Below are 20,628 nucleotides of genomic sequence, written 5' to 3'. Positions count from 1 at the left end.
TGAAATGTTGTCACTGTTGGAAATGGAGCGAAAGCAGCAACCAATTGGCACACAGCAAATTCACACAAGTGGCAATGTGATCATGACTTTTAGTGATGATGACTGAGGGAGAACAATTGGCCCAAGACACGAGGGAGAACTCCCCTGGCCTTCTCATAATACCAGATTAAAGTCCAACAGGTTTATTTGGTAGCACAAGCCACGAGCTTTCGGAGCACTGCTCCTCCTTACTGTGCTTACCCCAGTCCAACGCCAGCATCTCCACATCATGGCTTCTCATAATGCCATCCACCTGAAAGGATAGACGGGTCCTCAGTTGAATGTCTCAGCCACCTTCAACAGTGCTGCACTCTTTCTGTATTGTACTGGAGTGTCAGCCTAGGTTTTGTGCACCAGTCTTTTTTTTAATTCATTCATAGGACATGGGTGTCACTGGCTGACCAGCATTTACTGCCCATCCCTAGTTGTCTTTGGAGGGCAGTTGAGAGTCAACCACATTGCTGTGGCTCTGGAGTCGCACGTATGCCAGACCGGGTAAGGACGGCAGATTTCCTTCCCTGTAAAGCATTAGAGAATCAGATGGGTTTTTCCGACAATTGACAATGGTTTCATGGTCATCAGTAGATTTTTAATTCCAGATTTTTTTTATTGAATTCAAATTCCACCATCTGCCGTGGCGGGATTCGAACCCAGGTCTCCAGAACCTTAGCTGAGTTTCTGGATTAATAGTCCAGCGATAATACCACTAAGCCATCGCCTCCCCCTTTAACCAGCCTGTGGGACTCAAACACACAACCTTCTTTCTGAGTGGTGAGGCAACACCACAGACTGTGAAGATACAATCATGCTTATTTATCAAAGGAATGGTTGGGGTTTCCTCCCAGTGTGGGTGCAATAATCTACAGGAGGGGAGATTGGAAACAACTTATCTTTATATATTAACGATCTAGATGACGGGACTGGGAGCATTCTGGCCAAGTTTGCCGATGATACAAAGATAGGTGGAGGGGCAGGTAGTATTGAGGAGGTGGGGAGGCTGCAGAAAGATTTAGACAGTTTAGGAGAGTGGTCCAAGAAGTGGCTGATGAAATTCAACGTGGGCAAGTGCGAGGTTGTACACTTTGGAAAAAAGAATAGAGGCATGGACTATTTTCTAAACGGTGACAAAATTCATAATGCTAAAGTGCAAAGGGACTTGGGAGTCCTAGTCCAGGATTCTCTAAAGGTAAACTTGCAGGTTGAGTCCGTAATTAAGAAAGCAAATGTAATGTTGTCATTTATCTCAAGAGGCTTGGAATACAAAAGCAGGGATGTACTTCTGAGGCTTTATAAAGCACTGGTTAGGCCCCATTTGGAGTACTGTGAGCAATTTTGGGCCCCACACCTCAGGAAGGACATACTGGCACTGGAGCGGGTCCAGCGGAGATTCACACGGATGATCCCAGGAATGGTAGGCCTGACATACGATGAACGTCTGAGGATCGTGGGATTATATTCATTGGAGTTTAGGAGGTTGAGGGGAGATCTGATAGAAACTTACAAGATAATGAACGGCTTAGATAGGATGGACGTAGGGAAGTTGTTTCCATTAACAGGGGAGACTAGGACGCGGGGGCACAGCCTTAGAATAAAAGGGAGTCACTTTAGAACAGAGATGAGGAGAAATTTCTTCAGCCAGAGAGTGGTGGGTCTGTGGAATTCATTGCCACAGAGGGCTGTGGAGGCCGAGACGTTGAGCGTCTTCAAGACAGAAATTGATAAATTCTTGATTTCTCGAGGAATTAAGGGCTATGGGGAGAGAGCGGGTAAATGGAGTTGAAATCAACCATGATTGAATGGTGGAGTGGACTCGATGGGCCGAATGGCCTTACTTCCGCTCCTATGTCTTATGGTCTTATGGTCTTAATAACTGGGTGTGACAACAGAAGCTGTCACTGTCAAAAGCAGAGCAGTGAATCCAAGGTTAATACTTTTACTTGTTGTTCCTGCGGGCCGCTCCGTGTATATATTCTGTCTCCATGCAGAGTGATTGCTGGTTCACACCAATTTCAACTGGGCAAATCTGGATTAGTTTCAGAAAATGAGCAGGCCACCTCAATCCAAAAATCAGGTCACTGACTGGCTCTTCATTGGGGCTTTGTTTATAGGATAAAGTGTCAATTCTCCGATTCTCTCTGCTCCTGCTGTTGAAACTTCAGACAGAAGCACAGGTTGGAGAAAGTGCAATAACACTATAAGGCCAACCCAGCATCACTACTGTACAGATGAAGCTACAACACTACCACGGCAATTCTCTGATCCAGGTTCCCTCCAAGAGATGCCCTTGATAACTAACATGGATGCACGGACAAACTGCTCCTAGAAGCTTAGTCAAGGCTGAGACTAAAGTCTTCTCCCTGGGAATCAGAACCACAGTCACTTTGCGATTTATCATTACGCTAGATTTTTTTGTCTCTTTAAAATTAAACTTCCATTATCATCCCCAAGGATCAAAAAAAGGAGATGCAGCCACAGAAGCAATTAGCACGATGATATCTCTCAACAGTTCATATTAATGCAGTAAAGATGTGTGGAATCCCAGGAGTCGATGTAGAGTGGAACAATCTCCCAAATGATCCATAAACATTATCGAAAATGTAACTTTCCCGTGAGGTTAAGAAAGGCTGTGAGGAATGGATTTAATTTTGAACATATGACCAGAAGAAATAAGGGGCGGGGGTAGGCCATTCGGCCCCTCCTATCTGCTCTGCCATTCAGCAAGATCTGATCTTGGCCTCAGTTCCACATTCCTGCCTTTTTTTTTTATTCATTCGTGGGACATGGGTGTCGCTGGCTGGCCAGATTTATTGCCCATCCCTAGTTGCCCTTGAGAAGGTGGTGGTGAGCTGCCTTCTTGAATCGCTGCAGTCCATGTTCTGTGGGTTGACCCACAATGCCTTTTGGTAGGGAATTCCAGGATTTTGACCCGGCGATTGCGAAGGAATGGCGATATATTTCCAAGTCAGGACGGTGAGTGGAATGGAGGGGAACTTGCAGGTGGTGGTGTTCCCATGTATCTGCTGTCCTTCTCTATGGAAGTGGTCGTGGGTTTGGAAGGTGCTGTCTAAGGATCTTTGGTGCAGTGCATCTTGTAGATAGTACACACTGCTGCTATTGAGCGTCGGTGGAGGGATTGAATTGCTTGACACCCATAACCCTTGACTCCCTTTTCAATCAAACATTTGTCAGTCTCAGCCTGGAATATAGTCAATGCCTCAACCTCCACAACTCTCTCGGCAGAAAATTCCGAAGATTCACAACCTTCTGCGAGGAACCATTCCTGCTCATCTCCATCTAAAAATGGGTGACTTATTATTCTGAAACTATGCCCCCTGGTTTTAGATTTCCTGCCAAGGGGCAACAACCTATCAGCACTTTCCTGTCAAGTGACCCCCCCCCTCCCCCCCACCCCCCCTCAGAATCTCAGATGTTTAATAAGATCACCTCTCATTCTTCCATTTCTCTAAACTCCAGTGAGTATAGGCCCAACCTGCTGAACCGGTCCTCATAAGAAAACCACTTCATCCCAGGAACCAATGCAGAGAACTTTCTCTGAGCTGCCCCAACTGCAAATATATTCCTCCTTAATTAAGAAGACCAAAACTGCACACGGTACTCTCGGTATGGCATCATCATGGAAGGAGATGAATGAACATTTGGGAAGGCAAAGCTCAATCCACCATTATCAGCACACTTTTATGAAGGGAAAGTCATGCTTGACAAACTTGCTTGAGTTCTTTGAGGACATAACCAGCAAGGTGGATAGTGGGGAACCTGTGGATGTGGTATATCTAGACTTCCAGAAGGCGTTTGACAAGGTGCCGCATAAAAGACTGATCCAGAAGGTGAGATCGCAGGGGATTGGGGGTAGAGAGCTAGATTAGATTGAGGATTGGTTGACTGACAGAAAGCAGAAGGTTGGGATAAATTCTCTGGCTAGCGAAATATAACTAGCGAGGTGCCGCAGGGGTCAGTCCTTGGATCTCAACTGTTTACAATCTATATCAATGATCTGAAAGCAGGGACAGAGTGTAACATGTTTGCGGATGATACTAAAATAGGTGGGAAAACAGGCAGTGAAAAGGAGATAAAGATTTTACAGACAGATATAGATAGGCTAGGGGAATGGGCCAAAATTTGACAGATGGAATTGAATGTGGGTAAATGTGAGGTTAGTCATTTTGGCAGAAAAAATAGAAAGGTATTTTGTTACCGAAATGGAAAGCAGCTTCAAAATGCGTCCAGGCAGAGGGATCTGGGCGTCTGTGTTCGTGAATCGCAGAAAGTCGGTATGCAGGTGCAGCGCGTAATAAAAAAGGCAAATGGGATGTTGACATTTATTGCAGAAGGGCTGGAGTATAAAAGTAGAGAAGTGTTGTTGCGATTGTACAGGGTGTTGATGAGACCACATCTGGAGTATTGTGTCCAGTTTTGATCTCCTTATTTGAGGAGGGGTGTGGTGGCATTGGAGGCAGTTCAGAGGAGGTTCCCCAGATTGATTCTGGGGATGAAAGGGTTGACGTATGAGGAGAGATTAAACAGTTTGGGGCTTGTACTCGCTGGGGTTTAGATGGATGAGAGAGGATCTGATCGAGGTATCTAAAATTTTAAAAGGGATTGTTAAGTAAATGTAGACCAAATGTTTCCCCTTGTTGGGCAATCTCAAACAAGAGGTCACAGGTATAGGTTGAGAGGCGGTAGATTTAAAACTGAGATGAGGAGGAACTACTTCTCGCAGAGGGTGGTGAATTTGTGGAACTCGCTGCCCCATCGCGCGGTGGAGTCTGAATCGGTGAATGGTTTCAAGAAGAAATTAGATGTTTCTGATAAAAAGAAGGTCAGAAGGATAAGGGAACAGATAAAGAGGTGGAATTGGGACCAGGGAGAGATCAGCCATGGTCTGGTTGATTGGCGGAGCAGGCTCGAAGGGCTGAATTGCTTCTGCTCCTAATTCTTATGTTCCTATGTTATGTGTCATGCAGGTACCTTGGGTGGAATTTTCCCGTCCCACCTGCCACGGGAATTGTAGCGGGCGGGACACGGATGATGCAAAGGTCCATTGACCTCAGGTGGGATTTTCCGGCCCTGGGGCAAGCGTGTCTGACAAATCCTGCCCCTTGCATCCTCGGAATTAGAGATGTTGGGCGGGATTTTACAGCCTCGCTCGACCCGAGACCGGAAAATCCAGCCCGAGATCAACAGACCTTCGCATTGTCCGCCCCTCGCCCGCCCCGATTCCCGTGGAAGGCGGGGAGTTGAATTCCGGCAGTTGCGTTTAGCAGGAATATGAGAACCGAGTCCATCTTACTGTCCCACACTGACAGCTTTCAACTAATTGTGATGGAAAGCACCAGTTGTGGTAGATATTGGATCTATGAAATTCTGGAACGTAACAGCTTCCTGTTAAACACTGTGAACAGACATTGCAAATTCGAGAAAATAGACAATAGTGAGTTTGGGGTAAGGTGGAGTTCTGCTGTTTGAAGATTCTGAGACCGACTAAAGATGCATTTAACTCCAGACCCATTACCAATGGCAGTGGTTTAGTTCTGCAGCCCAGGTACCAGATTGTGTGGAAGGAGGGAGATTTGTCAAGACCAGGATAAATGCCGCTAACTGCAGATGTCTTTTAACTCTGTAACTTATAGATTGAAGATTTACCCATCACCATCTACGAAGTTGTGAGGAATGACAGAAGTTTACCCACAAATACCTGTCTCCCAATATTCCACAACTATTCACTTTCGTGGCATTTATTTAGCAAGTTTGCAGATGATACTAAGATTGGCAGAGTTACAGATTGCAGAGAGCACAGCAGGATATAGATAGGCTGGAAAATTGGGCGGAGAAATGGCAGAAGGAATTTAAACTGGACAAATGCGAGGTGATGCATTTTGGGAGATCCAATTCTGATGGGAGCTATAAAATAAATGGCAGAACCATCAGAAGCATCGACGCACAGAGAGATCTGGGAGCACAGGTCCACAGATCCTTAAAAGTGGCAGCACAGGTGGAAAAGGTGGTGAAGAAAACATATGGCATTCTTGTCTTCATCGGACGGGGCATCGAGTATAAAAGTTATAGGTATAGATGGGGTGAACAGTTGGAAGCTTTTTCCCAGGGCAAAAATGACAATTACAAGGGGGCACAAGTTCAAGATTAGGGGGGAAAGGTTCAATGGAGATGTGTGGGGAAAGTTTTTTCCACAGAGGGTGGTGGGAGCCTGGAATTCACTGCCAAGTGAGGTGGTTGAGGCAGTTACGTTAGCCACATTTAAGACTCATCTTGATAGGCATACGAACAAACGGGGAATAGAGGGATACAAGCAGTTGGTTTAGATTGGTAAATGCGCAGGTTTGGAGGGCCGAAGGGCCTGTTCCTGTGCTGTACTGTTCTTTGTTCTTTGTTCTTATGGATGTGAGACAAATGCCTGAACTTTCAGAATGATAAGTACAAAGTCTGTTTAAGATATGGTGAGAGATTTGGAGATAATTAAGGAGGTAAGATTAAACAATTTAGGACGGCACAGTGGCACAGTGGTGAGCACTGCTGCCCCACAGCACCAGGGACCCGGGTTCAATTCCGGCCTCGGGTCACTGCCTGTGTGGAATTTGCAGGTTCTCCCTGTGTCTATGTGGGTTTCCTCCGGGTGCTCCAGTTTCCTCCCAGAGTGCAATGATGTGCACGTTAGGCTGATTGGCCGTGCTAAATTGACCCTTAGGGCAGGATTTTCCAGCTGCGCTCACCCCAAAATCCTGCCTGAGGTCAATGGACCTTTGCATGGTCCGCTCCCCCCACACCCCCTAACCAACCCCCCCCTCCCAATACCCCCTCCCCCCGATTCCTGTGGCAAAAAAATTCCCTCCTTAGTATTGGGGGGATTATCAGGGGAAATGCGTGGGGTTACGGGGATAGGGCCTGGGTGGGATTGTTGTCGATGGGCCAAATGGCCTCCGTCTGCACTGTAGGGATTCTATGATTCTATGGGGGGAGGGGTGAAAGGGAAATTTGATAGAGTGGAGAGCGAGTGAAGGTGGAAGGATGAGGGGTGGATGGGAATGGAGGGGGGAGGGAGGTGCAGGGATGATAAACAAACTGATCATTTCCTGTCCACCATCTTCATATATTTGCTTATTCCAAGCTTAAGAAATATTCTGCAGAAAGCAAAATTATTTTATATCTGGCTACATTGCAAATGATGACAGGTCTGTCAGTGTTCCTCTGCCATATGAAGATTACTGAGGGAAAGGGAGTCTTGAAAATCCAGTAATCTGACCATTTTATTGTTAATTAAAGCACCGCTATGAAATCCAGCGCATTATAATTACAGCCTGACAAACCACTGCCTGTGCAAATTATTGAAATACATTTTAATTGTGACACCCATCCTGTAGATAATTAAATACCATTTTTGAAAAAAGACCAAAATGTTAAAATCCACAATGTCTGGGTACAAAGTCTCATCTAAAAATTGGCAAAAAATAATCCCACACTTTGACGACAAGTTTTTAAAAATAAAATTGTACCCATGGTGTAGGATTTCCTGCCTCACTGGAAAGCATAAGATGTCCGCACCCTTGTGAACCAATTAGCATTTATCATCTTGGGGTGATTACCATGGCAACAGGTCCCAAAAAAAATAACGACGATAGAAAATCAATGTCGCAATGTTTTCCAGCGGTTCTGGTTATGACAGAAATGTGAACATTCAAAACACACACATGGACAAATTAACACACTCGCAGACACAAACGCATATACCGACACACACACACACCCCACACACACACACACACACACCATCCATAAAAACACTCTCACATGGGCAAAACACATCAGAACCGTGTTAATGAATCTTAATTCGGGTTGTAATTCTGTGAGCTGAATGTTAATAGAATTCTATTAAGAAATGTTCAAGCTCCTCTCTCTCGCAGGTCCTGAAGCCATGAAGCTGGTTTACATCGTACCCGGGTAAAAAATCTGTCCCACTATGAAAGCAGAGTAAAACTGTTCTTATTAATATCAGCACAGGGCAAAGCAGAGCACAGTGTTACTAACAAGACAGAGATCGGATCATTGATTCTCTCTGGCAATTCAGCAGAATGACAATGAAACTGGGTACACAGAATTACAAGGTTTTTATAGGGCGCGTTCAGTATCACACCAAGGTTACCAGTTAAAAGACGAATAATTGGGGAGTCATTATGTTCCAGTAATCTAATCGAGAAGATGAAATGGTTTATATGTGGAATAATAGACTCCTGATAGTGATTACAAGGCTGTAATCTAATTGAGGGGTTCAGATAATTATGTATAAAACATTTGTAAACCTCCGAATCACTAAAAGGCTAAAATTGAGTGATCCAGATGATTTCTAAATTACTTACTGGCGATCTACAGGAGATTATAAAATACAATGATCTAATTGAAGGATTCAGGTAGTTTATGAGCAGAGGAATGGATACCAGGGAATGATTATAAGGCTAAATACTAGTCAATGATCCAAATGGTTTATATAGAGAATAAACACGATTAGAGTTTAATGATAAGGCTGCACTCTAATTAGGGGTATCAGATGGTTTGTATATCAAATAATGATGGTTAGGAGTAATTACAAGGTTGACATTGAATCAAGGGTCCACTCATTTGATAATGTGACTGTGAATCATAGAATCTTACAACATACTAGAAGGCCATTCTGCCCTTTGTGCCTGATTTGATTTGATTTATTATTGTAAGAAGTCTCACAACACCAGGTTAAAGTCCAGCAGGTTTATTTGGTATCATGAGCTTTTGGAGCCTGCCCCTTCACTCACCTGATGAAGGAGCAGCGCTCCAAAAGCTTGTGATTCCAAATAAACCTGTTGGTCTTTAACCTGGCGTTGTGAGACTTCTTACTGAGCCCAGCCCAGTCCAACGCCGGCATCTCCACATCATGATTTATTATTGTCACACATATTGGTGTACAGTGAAAAGTATTGTTTCTTGCGTGCTATACAGACAAACCATACCGTTCATAAAGTACATAGGGGAAAAGGAGAGGGTGCAGAGTGAAATGTTAGTCATAGCTAGGGTGTAGAGAAAGATCAGCTTAATATAAGGTAGGTCCATTCAAAAGTCTGATGGCAGCAGGGAAGAAGCTGTTCTTGAGTCGGTTGGTGAGTGACCTCAGACTTTTGCATCTTTTTCCCTGTGTAGGTGCCACATCGACATGTCAGAGTTCATAGTATTTTGTGTTGTCGTTGCCGATAAAAACAGAAAATGGCCCATTTGGACTCAAAGCATTAACTCTGTTTCTCTCTCCGCAGATGCTGCCAGACCTGCTGAGTTTATGCAGCATTTTCGGATTTTATTTCGGATTTCCAGCATCTGCAGTAGTTTGCTTTTATTTGAGCATTTGGATTTTGTCCACTCCGCACAGCAACACGAAATCCACACAAAACAAAAACACTGATATCAAGCTTCTTTGAAGAAAGAAAAATGGAATCGCTTCATGTACAAGCTGCCTACTGACAAATCTGTGCCCTTCTGTACAGCTTGGATTGAATAAGTTCCACAAATCAGTAATCTTCCAGCACAGGGAATCCAGGAGAAATGTCTCTACCAAGAGAGTAGTGAGGACTTGGAAATCTCTGCCACAAGGATTAGCTTTTTTTTGTAAAGTTATGGAGGGAATCTCAGCGCACAAGATGTGTGAAAAATTATCTCAGTTTGTCAAACTACAAGAAATCCAATGCCCTGTCTATAATCAAATGGTGTTTTATCCATCTGCCAGATTTGTGCCGAGCTTTATCTGAAACCAAGATCAAGCTATCCCACTCCCTATCATCCTGGTGTGCTCCATGTGCCTATCCAATAACCGCTTAAATGTTCCTAAAGCGTCTGACTCCACTATCACTGCAGGCAGTCCATTCCACACCCCAACCACTCTCTGCGTAAAGAACCTACCTCTGATATCCTTCCTGTATCTCCCACCACAAACCCTATAGTTATGCCCCCTTGTAATAGCTCCATCCACCCGAGGAAATAGTCTTTGAACGTTCACTCTATCTATCCCCTTCATCATTTTATAAACCTCTATTAAGTCTCCCCTCAGCCTCCTCCGCTCCAGAGAGAACAGCCCTAGCTCCCTCAACCTTTCCTCATAAGACCTACCCTCCAAACCAGGCAGCATCCTGGTAAATCTCCTCTACACTCTTTCCAGCGCTTCCACATCCTTCTTATAGTGAGGTGACCAGAACTGCACACAATATTCCAAATGTAATTGGGATGATTCTCCCAAAAATATTCTACATGTCAAATTTGCGTAAAAACGGGAGTTAATCACACTGGTTTTTTCAGCGGGATTTTCAAAATGAATCTCCCGCTTTCTGTGCATCACAGAGAGTCTCAGCGTGAATCACGCTGAAAATCAGTGAGCGGGGCCTATTCCCGCTGGAGAGGCCAGCAGCATAGCACTGAGTGGGCCATTGCGCACCCGGTGATCTGTCAGCGCCGAGATCTACGCATGCACAGTGGCCCCGCACTGTCGGCCTCCCAATCGCTGGCCAGCTTGATCACTGGCCAACCCCGCAACCCTGATCACTGGCCAGTCCCATGACCCTGCACTACTGCCCTTTGACCTCCCCCTACGGCCCAATCGCTGGCCCCCCTGGACATGTCCAGGCCAGCATTGACACCCCACCCCGACCGGCCTGCCTCAAACTCGCGATTCCTCCCTTCCCCCCCCTCCCCAGCACTCCCAACGGCCCCGGCAGGCTGACCACCCCGCCCCCCCCACCCCCCCCACCCAATCCCACCCACCCCCACCCTGATAGCCAGCACCAATCACTGGCTTCCCTCCCTCTGTCATCGCCAAGTGCTGAGTGGCAGTGGGACCCCCCCCCCCCCGCCCACCCCATCAATCTCCCCCGCACAGAGGCCCCACCCCATTAAGAATAAAGAACCAAGAAAATTACAGCACAGGAACAGGCCCTTCGGCCCTCCAAGCCTGCGCCAATCATGCTGCCTGACTGAACTAAAACCCTGACCCTTCCGGGAATCGTATCCCTCTATTCCCATCCTATTCATGTATTTGTCCAGACGTTCCTTAAAAGTCACTATCGTATCTGCTTCCACTACCTCCCCCGGCAGTGAGTTCCAGGCACCCACTACCCTCTGTGTAACAAACCTGCCTCGTACATCTCCTTTAAACCTTGCCCCTCGCACCTTAAACCTATGCCCCCTGGTAATTGACTCTTCCACCCTGGGAAAAAGCTTCTGACTATCCACTCTGTCCACGCCCCTCATAATCTTGTAGACTTCTATCAGGTCGTCCCTCAACCTCTGTCGTTCCAGTGAGAACAAACCAACTTTCTCCAAGCTCTCCTCATAGCTAATGCCCTCCATACCAGGCAACATCCTGGTAAACCTTTTCTGTACCCTCTCCAAAGCCTCCACATCCTTCTGGTAGTGTGGCGACCAGAATTGAACACTATATTCCAAATGCGGCCTAACTAAGGTTCCATAAAGCTGCAACATGACTTGCCAATTTTTAAACTCAATGCCCTGGTTGATGAAGGCATGCGTGCCGTATGCCTTCTTGACTACCTTCTGCACCTGTGTTGCCACAGGGAGAGGCTCGCCGGCCCAGAGACTTGCGTCCCGGGCCCTCTAATTATATGTCAAATATATTAAAATGAAGATTTAAATAAATTATGCAGCCAATTTCTGGCGCGGAGGTGACGATGCCGGAAATCCAGCTGCCGGAGACTCACGGAGCAGTGGGCCCAGCGGGGAGCCCGCGAAACGGCCTCCGCTTGAGTCTCTGGCTGAGGCAGCGGCGCGGGATGGGAGAATCGCCCCCATAGTTTTATGAAACTTGCGTTGCTATAATTCCGGCCATTTCTGCAGCCCCTTTCTGGGGCTGTGCTTTCAACCACTTTGGTTACAGAGATCGGGAGGGACATGGAGAGATTTAAACACTGCACTGAGGAGTTTAAGTTTCAGGTATTGTTGGGCAATGTGGGCACAGGGGGGAATGATCAAGTGGGATTTGGTCTGGAACGTGGTGAGATTAGAAACTTCAGAGACAGAGAAAGGAAATCGATCGTGGTTTGAACGATTGAGTTATTCAGTTTGAATAATCTGCTTATTTCCATTTTGAATAAGAATGTTTCCTCAGACACCTGCTCCTGCAATTGGAATACAGGAACAAGAGGCCATTCAGCCCCTCAAGTCTGTTCTGTCATTAAATTAGGCCATGGCTGACCTGTATCTTTATTCCATTTACCTGCCTTGGTTCCACAGCCCTTTATCACCTTGCTAGTAATAAATCTCAGTTTTGAAACTTCCAAACGACCTCCAGCCTCGGCAGCTTATTAAGGAGATATTTCCAGATTTCCCCGACCGTATGTGTGAAGCTGAACCGCCTAGTTCTCGCTTTAATGTTCTGCCCGATTGTTCTAGAGTAACAGATTGCGTCTGAAGCAACACGGGCGGAATGGTGGCACAGTGGGTTAGCACTGCTGCCTCACAGCGCCAGGAACCCGGGTTTGATTCCTGACTTGGGTCTGTGTGGAGTTTGCACGTTCTCCCCGTGGCTGCGTGGGTTTCCTCCGGGTGCTCCGGTTTCCTCCCACAGTCTGAAAGACGTGCTGGTTAGATGCATTGACCCGAACAGGCGGCGGAGTGTGGCGACTAGGGGAATTTCACAGTAACTTCTCTGCAGTGTAAGCCTTACTTGTGACAAATAAATAAACTTTACTTTTACTTTTTACTTTAACAAGGAGAGAAGGAAAATTGAATGAGATTTGAACAATGGAGCTCAGTTATCTCATGCGCCTCTCCTGAAACAGCAGCCTGTGCTGGGTGAGGAAACACGGTGGGAATTCAAAATTCACCTCCGCCAGACACAACCGCACAGCTCACTTAATTGGGTCTGAGCCGCTTGTTATTAAAGTGGAAGACAGAGCATTAATATTTAAATATAATGCCTAAAATGACAGAACTGAAGAGTGTCCTCAAAGCTACGAGAAAATCTTATCTTTCAATCGTGCTTTCTGTATTAATTCCATGGACTCAGGGACAGGGATTTATCCAGAACCTTCTCACGGGCTGACAGGCTGTGGCGACTGGGAAAGATGCTGGCAACACTTGCTGTGCTAGAAGCAGGTCACGCAACCTTCGATCTCCCCTTTCTCCTGCCGTCACGTTGCTGCTGATGAGATCACCACATTTGGAGTTCATTAACCTCATCACTGACTGACAGTTTGAAGAGCGCTCGCTCCTAAATTCAGATCCTGTCACTTTTCACACAATACGTACAATTTTCACATGATTTATTTTGCCAGCAGCAACTGTTCGAGAGGAAATAAAACAAACTCTACCACCTTCCATATCTGGCAGAGTGAATGAAATCCTGGGGATTGTGACAGGAAATTAGACAGCAGAGCCTGTACATTCTTGCACAGAATGCCGAGTGTCATAATATACTGAATGCAGCCTGTCCCAATATAAACCACAAGATGTGTAGTGAGATATGGAGGAGGGAGTTTTATATATAGTCTGGTGGGTGTTATTATATAATCAACTGGTTCCACATGGTGGTACACATGGGCATTGAAAGCCATGTTTCGATATTTCAATGAGTAGGTTCAGCTAACTGGGTCTGGGTAAACCCCAACTTAATTGATTGATTTGATTTATTATTGTCACATGTACTGGGATACAGTGAAAAGTATTCTTTCGTGCGCGCTATACAGGCTAAACATACCATACATAGGGAAGGAGAGAGTACAGAATATAGTGTTATGGTCATAACTAGGGTGTAGAGAAAGATCAGCTTAATATAAGGTAGGGGTAAGCCCCAATTTAAGATTCTGGGCAGGAGTTTTGGCCACACTCGCCCCGAAACTGGAAAATCCCGCCCAAGGTCAAAGGACCTTTCTATGGTTTGTCCCTCGCCCGCTACGATCCCCCAAGGCGGGCGGAACGGGAAAATTCACCCCTCTGATTCCACTTGTATTTTTATGCAAAAATTTAATTTTTAAATAGTGAAATTGATGCTAATTCTGGCAACAAAGAAGTGGAACTAGTGGAGACAAGAGAGCTAGGAGTTGCAAACCTAGGGCTCAACAGCACCACCATTGGCTAGAGTGTGAAATTACATCGTGACATGTTTACATGGGAATTCCATTTTAAATAGGGCATTAGAAATCTACAACTGGGAATCTTTGACGTAAAAATGTGGGAATAGGAAGTAAGTTTGTTTGAAAGGAAGTATGTAGAGATCAAACAACTGTAACATGCTGTAGATGGGCCAGGGGGAACTGGAATATGCATTGAAAAGAATGTTAAAGAATTCTTCAAAAAGCAATTTCTCTGAATGCGATTTAGAATGGCAGTTCCAAACTGAAATCTTGGTGTTTTGTTTGGAAGATTTTCCTGGATTGGGAGGTGATGTAAACATGGGTTTGATCTGACTCGGACGTGTCTGTGTCTAGAAGCAGTATGCTGCCTGTATTCACTGTCTCACAAGAAGCTTCAACTCAACTCAGTCTATCTGTGAAGCTCATTCCAGTTAAACCGGATCCAAGCTCTCTGCGAATCCCGATGCACTGAAATAGTTGTCATGGAAACGCATGTTCTATTACAAATCATAACTGATATTCAATGGGGCAAAACCAGATTTTACTGTCCCTCTCTCATTAACTCCATTTTAATTCTAAACTATTTTCATCAGAAACGAGGACGTTCCGCAAACTGGATACAGATTGTCAGAGGCAAGGAGGTGGTGGGGTTCTGGTGAATATCTGTGTTGCTGCCTCTCTTTATTAACTGATGGTTTGGCGTTCAGCTTGCTGCTCCCGCCCAGTGCCTGGAGCAGGTATTCCTGAAATAGCCGCTCACATTATTGCTGGGGCCCCTGCAGCGTGAGAGTTACTGACAGATGGTGATAAGTCGAGATTCCTGTCGTGAAGTCTGTCTGTTGAGTTCATCAAATGTGTCACTCCAGTTGTACAAACAGCTCACCTCTCATTACGAGCCAGCACCTAGCAACACAAGGCAGATAGGGCAAAGCAGGATTCAGAAAGAAGGCTTTACAAATTGGTTAAGGGAATTTGCTGATGTGAATGAATTGAAGTACAAGCCTTTTACCTCTCTCTGTCCACAGTGGAACCCCCCCAACAAGTCCTGGCTAATCTAGTACGAGGAAGATGTGTGAGTTAGGTGATAAATCGCCCCTCAGTGTCAGGGAGATTAGCAGGATAAATACGTGGGGTTACAGGGACAGGGCCTGGGTGGGATTGTGGTCAGTGCAGGCTCGATGGGCCGAATTGCCTCCTTCTGCACTGTAGGTCTCTATCTGAAGGTTTTCCCAACCAGGACTGGTCCCTTCTGGAAGTGAGTTGGTGTGAAAAGATCTCCCGTCTAAACCCTACAATGTTGGCCTTGAGTTTATTATTTTTATTAGTGTCACAAGTAGGCATACATTAACACTGCAATGAAGTTACTGTGAAAATCTTCGAGTTGCGACACTCCAGCGATTGTTCGGGTAACACTGAGGGAGAATTTAGCATGGCCAATGCACCTAACCAGCATGTCTTTCAGACTGTGGGAGGCAACCGGAGCACCCGGAGGAAACCCACGCAGACACGGGGAGAACGTGCAAACTCCACACAGACAGTAACTCAAGCCGGGAATCAAACCTGGGTCCCTGGCGCTGTGAGGCAGCAGTGCTAACCACTGCACGACCGTGCTGCCCACTGTGCCACCGTGCCACCCACTGCACCACCGTGCCACTGTGCCACCCATTGCACCACCGTGCCACCCACTGCACCACTGTGCCACCCACTGCGCCACCGCGCCACCCACTGCACCACCGTGCTGCCCACTGTGCCACCGTGCTGCCCACTGCACCACCATGCTGCCCACTGTGCCACCGTGCTTCCCACTGCACCACCATGCCACCCACTGTGCCGTCCACTGCACCACCGTGCTGCTCACTGTGCCACTCTGCCATCCACTGTGCCACCCACTGTGCCACCATGCCACCCACTGTGCCACTGTGCTGCCCACTGCGCCTCCGTGCTGCCCACTGTGCCACTGTGCCACCCACTGTGCCACCCACTGTGCTACCCACTGTGCCACTGTGCTGCCCACTGTGCCACCATGCCACCCACTGTGCCACTGTGCTGCCCACTGTGCCACCGTGCCACCCACTGTGCCACTGTGCCACCCACTGCACCACCGTGCCACCCACTGTGCCACCCACTGTGCCACCATGCCACCCACTGTGCCACCCACTGCACCACCGTGCCACCCACTGTGCCACTGTGCTGCCCACTGTGCCACCGTGCCACCCACTGTGCCACTGTGCCACCCACTGCACCACCGTGCCACCCACTGTGCCACCCACTGTGCCACCATGCCACCCACTGTGCCACCCACTGCACCACCGTGCCACCCACTGTGCCACCATGCTTCCCACTGCACCACTGTGTCGCCCACTGTGCCACTGTGCTGCCCACTGCACCACCGTGCCACCCACTGTGCCACCATGCCACCCACTGTGCCACCATGCCACCTACTGTGCCACCATGCCGCCATACCTCTGCCTCCTCAGTAAAAGACTTGCATTTATAAAAGCTGATTGACAAAAGAACCAATGGCAACATGAGGAGAATCTTCTTTATGCAGCGAATGGTCGGGATGAGGAAGTGACTGCCCCAGAGTGTGGTGGAGGCAGATTCAGCTGTAGCTTTCAAAAGGGAATGACAGATCTTCAAGTGGGGCAGTGGTACTTTAGCTGGATTGTCATTGCAGAGAGCTGACACAGAGTCGATGGACCAAATGGCCTCCTCACGTTCTGTGACCATTCTATGATTCATGACCTCAGAACAACCCAAACCGTCTTACAACCAATGAGGTAAAGTATAATTACTGTCATTATGTAGCATTTAGTTTATCCACAGCAACCCCCACAAACAGCAATGTACGAATGACCAGACAGCCTCTTTTACTGATGTTGATTGAGGAATAAATAGTGACCAGGACACCAGGCAGAACTCCCCTGCTCTTCTCAGGTATGATGTGGAGATGCCGGCGTTGGACTGGGGTGGGCACAGTAAGAAGTCTCACAACACCAGGTTAAAGTCCAACAGGTTTATTTGGTAGCATGAGTTTTCGGAGCGCTGCCCCTTCATCAGGTGAGTGAAGAGTTGTGTTCACAAACAGGGCATACACAGGCACAGACTCAATTTACAAGATAATCAGGTGTGTCAGTATATAATGCAAGGGCTACAGAACCCAAATATGCACAATAGAACATAGAACATAGAACATTACAGCGCAGTACAGGCCCTTCGGCCCTCGATGTTGCTCCGACCAATGAAACCAATCTAAAGCCCATCTGACCTACACTATTCCAATATCATCCATATGTTTATCCAGTGACCATTTAAATGCCCATAATGTTGGCGAGTCCACGACTGCTGCAGGCAGGGCATTCCACGCCCTTACTACTCTCTGAGTAAACCTCTGACATCTGTCCTATATCTCTCACCCCTCAATTTAAAGCTATGTCCCCTCGTGCTAGCCATCACCATCCGAGGAAAAAGGCTCTCACTGTCCACCCTATCTAATCCTCTGATCATCTTGTATGCCTCTATTAAGTCACCTCTTAACCTTCTTCCCTTTAACGAAAACAATCTCAAGTCCCTCAGCCTTTCCTCATAAGACCTTCCCACCATACCAGGCAACATCCTGGTAAATCTCCTCTGCACCCTTTCCAACACTTCCACATCCTTCCTATAATGCGGCGACCAGAACTGTACGCAATACTCCAAGTGCGGCCACACCAATAGATCACCATTAATCAGGCAGATTGACAGATGACTACTTGTTTTGACCTCAGCGATGTTAAAGCCTGTCTGATCTGAAATCCCCCCATTTGGAGATAGTTTGCATAATTTCACAATACAAGATAAGCGAGGATGACACAAGGAAGGGGAATAAAGGAGGGCAGAGAATCCCTTTGTAACAGAATCATTCAGACATTGATTGCAGCTTTGCATCGGAGAATTCAAACCATCCTGAGCAGCAGAATATCACCGAGCAGCTGCTCATTATCCAGCTTTAAGTAGGTCACCTCCTGTCAAAGCAACTTAGCAGCATTTAAAGTAACATTCCGATAAGTTGGCTGGCAATATTAAGTAAACAGGAAAATAATAGAACATGGTGCTGGCAACACAATGACCTATTAACAGTTATCATTACTATTTTAAACATTTTCTTCTCACTGTTAAGTACGATGGATAGGCTGTCTGTAACGGCACTGCACTGATGCCTTTATCCACTCAATGTCTTGTATCCAGAACATAGCAAGAAGAGGAGGCCATTCAGCCCCTCGAGCCTGCTCTGCCATTATATAGAATTACATAGTGTCTATCGCACAGGGACGACATTTGATCCGACAGATCTAAATCAGTGTTCATGTCTCATGCACACCTCCTCCCACCAGCCTTCATTTCATACCCCATATGTGATAGCCCCCACGTACTCCATGGGAAATCTCTGATTGACCTCCCTGTGGGACTTGTTGAGTATGAGTTCCCCTGGTAACAGGCAACGAGAATGAATCAAGGAGTGGCTGTCCACAAATTATTGTTCAGTTAATAAAGTTGTAATCTGTGGGCATGTGGGGCAGGCAGCACAGTGCCTCACAGTGCCAGGGGCTCGGGTTTGATTCCGGCCTCGGGTGACTGTGTGGAGTTTGCGCATTCTCCCCGTGTCTGCGTGGGTTTCCTCCGGGTGCTCCAGTTTTCTCCCATAGTCCAAAGATGCGCAGGTTAGGTGGATTGGCCATGCTAAATTGTCCCTTAGTGTCCAAAGATGTGTTGGTTAGGAGGATTAGCCATGATAATTGCACAGGGTTAGGGGGATAGGGCAGAGGGGAGGGCCTGGGTGAGATGCTCTTTCAGAGAGTCGGTGCAGGCTTGATGGGAGACAATACATTCAATTCCCGCTTCCAAATCATTAACATATAATGTGAACAGTTGGGGTCCGAGCACAGATCCTTGTGGAACCCCACTAGTCACTGACTGCCAACCAGAAAAATACCTATTTATGCCAACTCTTTGCTTCCTATCTGCTAACCAGCTTTCTATCCACCTCAAGACATTACCTGCAATCCCATGTGCTTTAACTTTACATAGTAGTCTGTTATGTGAGACCTTGTCGAAAGCCTTCTCAAAGTCTAAATAAACCACATCCTCTGGTTCTCCTCGGTCAACTCTATTAGTTACATCCTCAAAGAATTCCAATAGATTCATCAAGCATGATTTCCCTTTTGTAAATCCACGCTGACTTTGTCTGATTACACCACTGCCCTCCAAATGCCGAGTTATGAAATCCTTGATAATAGACTCTCGCAACTTCCCCAGTAACGACATTAGGCTCACTGGTCTACAGTTCCCTGTTTTCTCTCTACCTCCCTTTTTGAATAGTAGGCTTACATTAGCTACCCTCCAATCTGTAGGAACTATTCCAGAGTCCAAAGAAAATAACCACCAAAGGATCTACTATTTCCAGGGCTACTTTGTTAGGTACCCTGGGATGAAGATCATCGTTATTGTTCAAACTTTTGAGATACCTCGCCCATCCAGGGTGATCTGAGGTGGACGTGGCACTTTTCAGGACAGAAGTGGCAGCCTTAAGCCCGTTCATGAATTTGTGCAATATAGAGCCAGCAATGATCTGATCAGGATTGCTATTAACCTGCAGGATAGATTTGATGTGTCCTATCTCCACATCAAGCTTACACTGTGAGCAAATGACCACCTTTAAAAGGCACCCCAATCTGTGCAAAAATAAACTACCCCCACCCTCCCACAGACACGGAAGACCCCCCGCCCCCCCACAAGCACTGGGGAGCAGAAGGTGGTGAATCTCTGGAACTCTGTCCCAAAGTGTGGTGGAGGTTGGATCATTCAAAGTATTTAAAGTGGAGGTGGATAAATATTTGATAGATTGGGGAATAGAGGGCCGCGGGGAACGGCACAGAAAATGAGCTGAGGTCAGCAATAGATCAGTCATGATCGCATTGAATGGCGGGGCAGGCTTGAAGGGCCGAATGGCCTCCTCCTGCTTCTATTTTTGTGCTCTTGTGTGATTTTGATGGGGGGGGGGGGCTGGGAATATTGGAAACTGAAATTCCGCTGGTGCAAATCCCATATTTGGTCCCTCACGAGATTTAGTGGCCATTAGGGGATTTGCGTCCACAGTTGGCACGACTGCGAAATAGCAGCCGTTTCCTTAACTAATTTCAAAAGCTGTAGTTTCCAAACTAGCTTCACGTTTGACTTGTCCGTGAAATTGGGAAAGTAGCAAAGACAAAATCAAAATACTGCAGATACCAGGAATCTGACAGAACCGAGATTCTGGGGAGCTCTCGGAAGGTCAGACAGCAATGGAGCAGGAAAAGTCAGAGTTAATAACGGCCAAGATCTTCCTGTCTCTGGATCGTGGCGTCCCCTCGCCAAGACGCGCCCAGGACCCTGCGGAATTCCCAATCAACTGACCTGGTGGCAATTGCCCAGGAAATTTGAA

The sequence above is a fragment of the Mustelus asterias genome, chromosome 24 (assembly GCF_964213995.1).
Source record: "Mustelus asterias chromosome 24, sMusAst1.hap1.1, whole genome shotgun sequence".
NCBI lineage: Eukaryota > Metazoa > Chordata > Chondrichthyes > Carcharhiniformes > Triakidae > Mustelus > Mustelus asterias.
The sequence above is the reverse complement of the archived record's forward strand: the minus strand, read 5'-3'. Positions refer to the sequence as shown.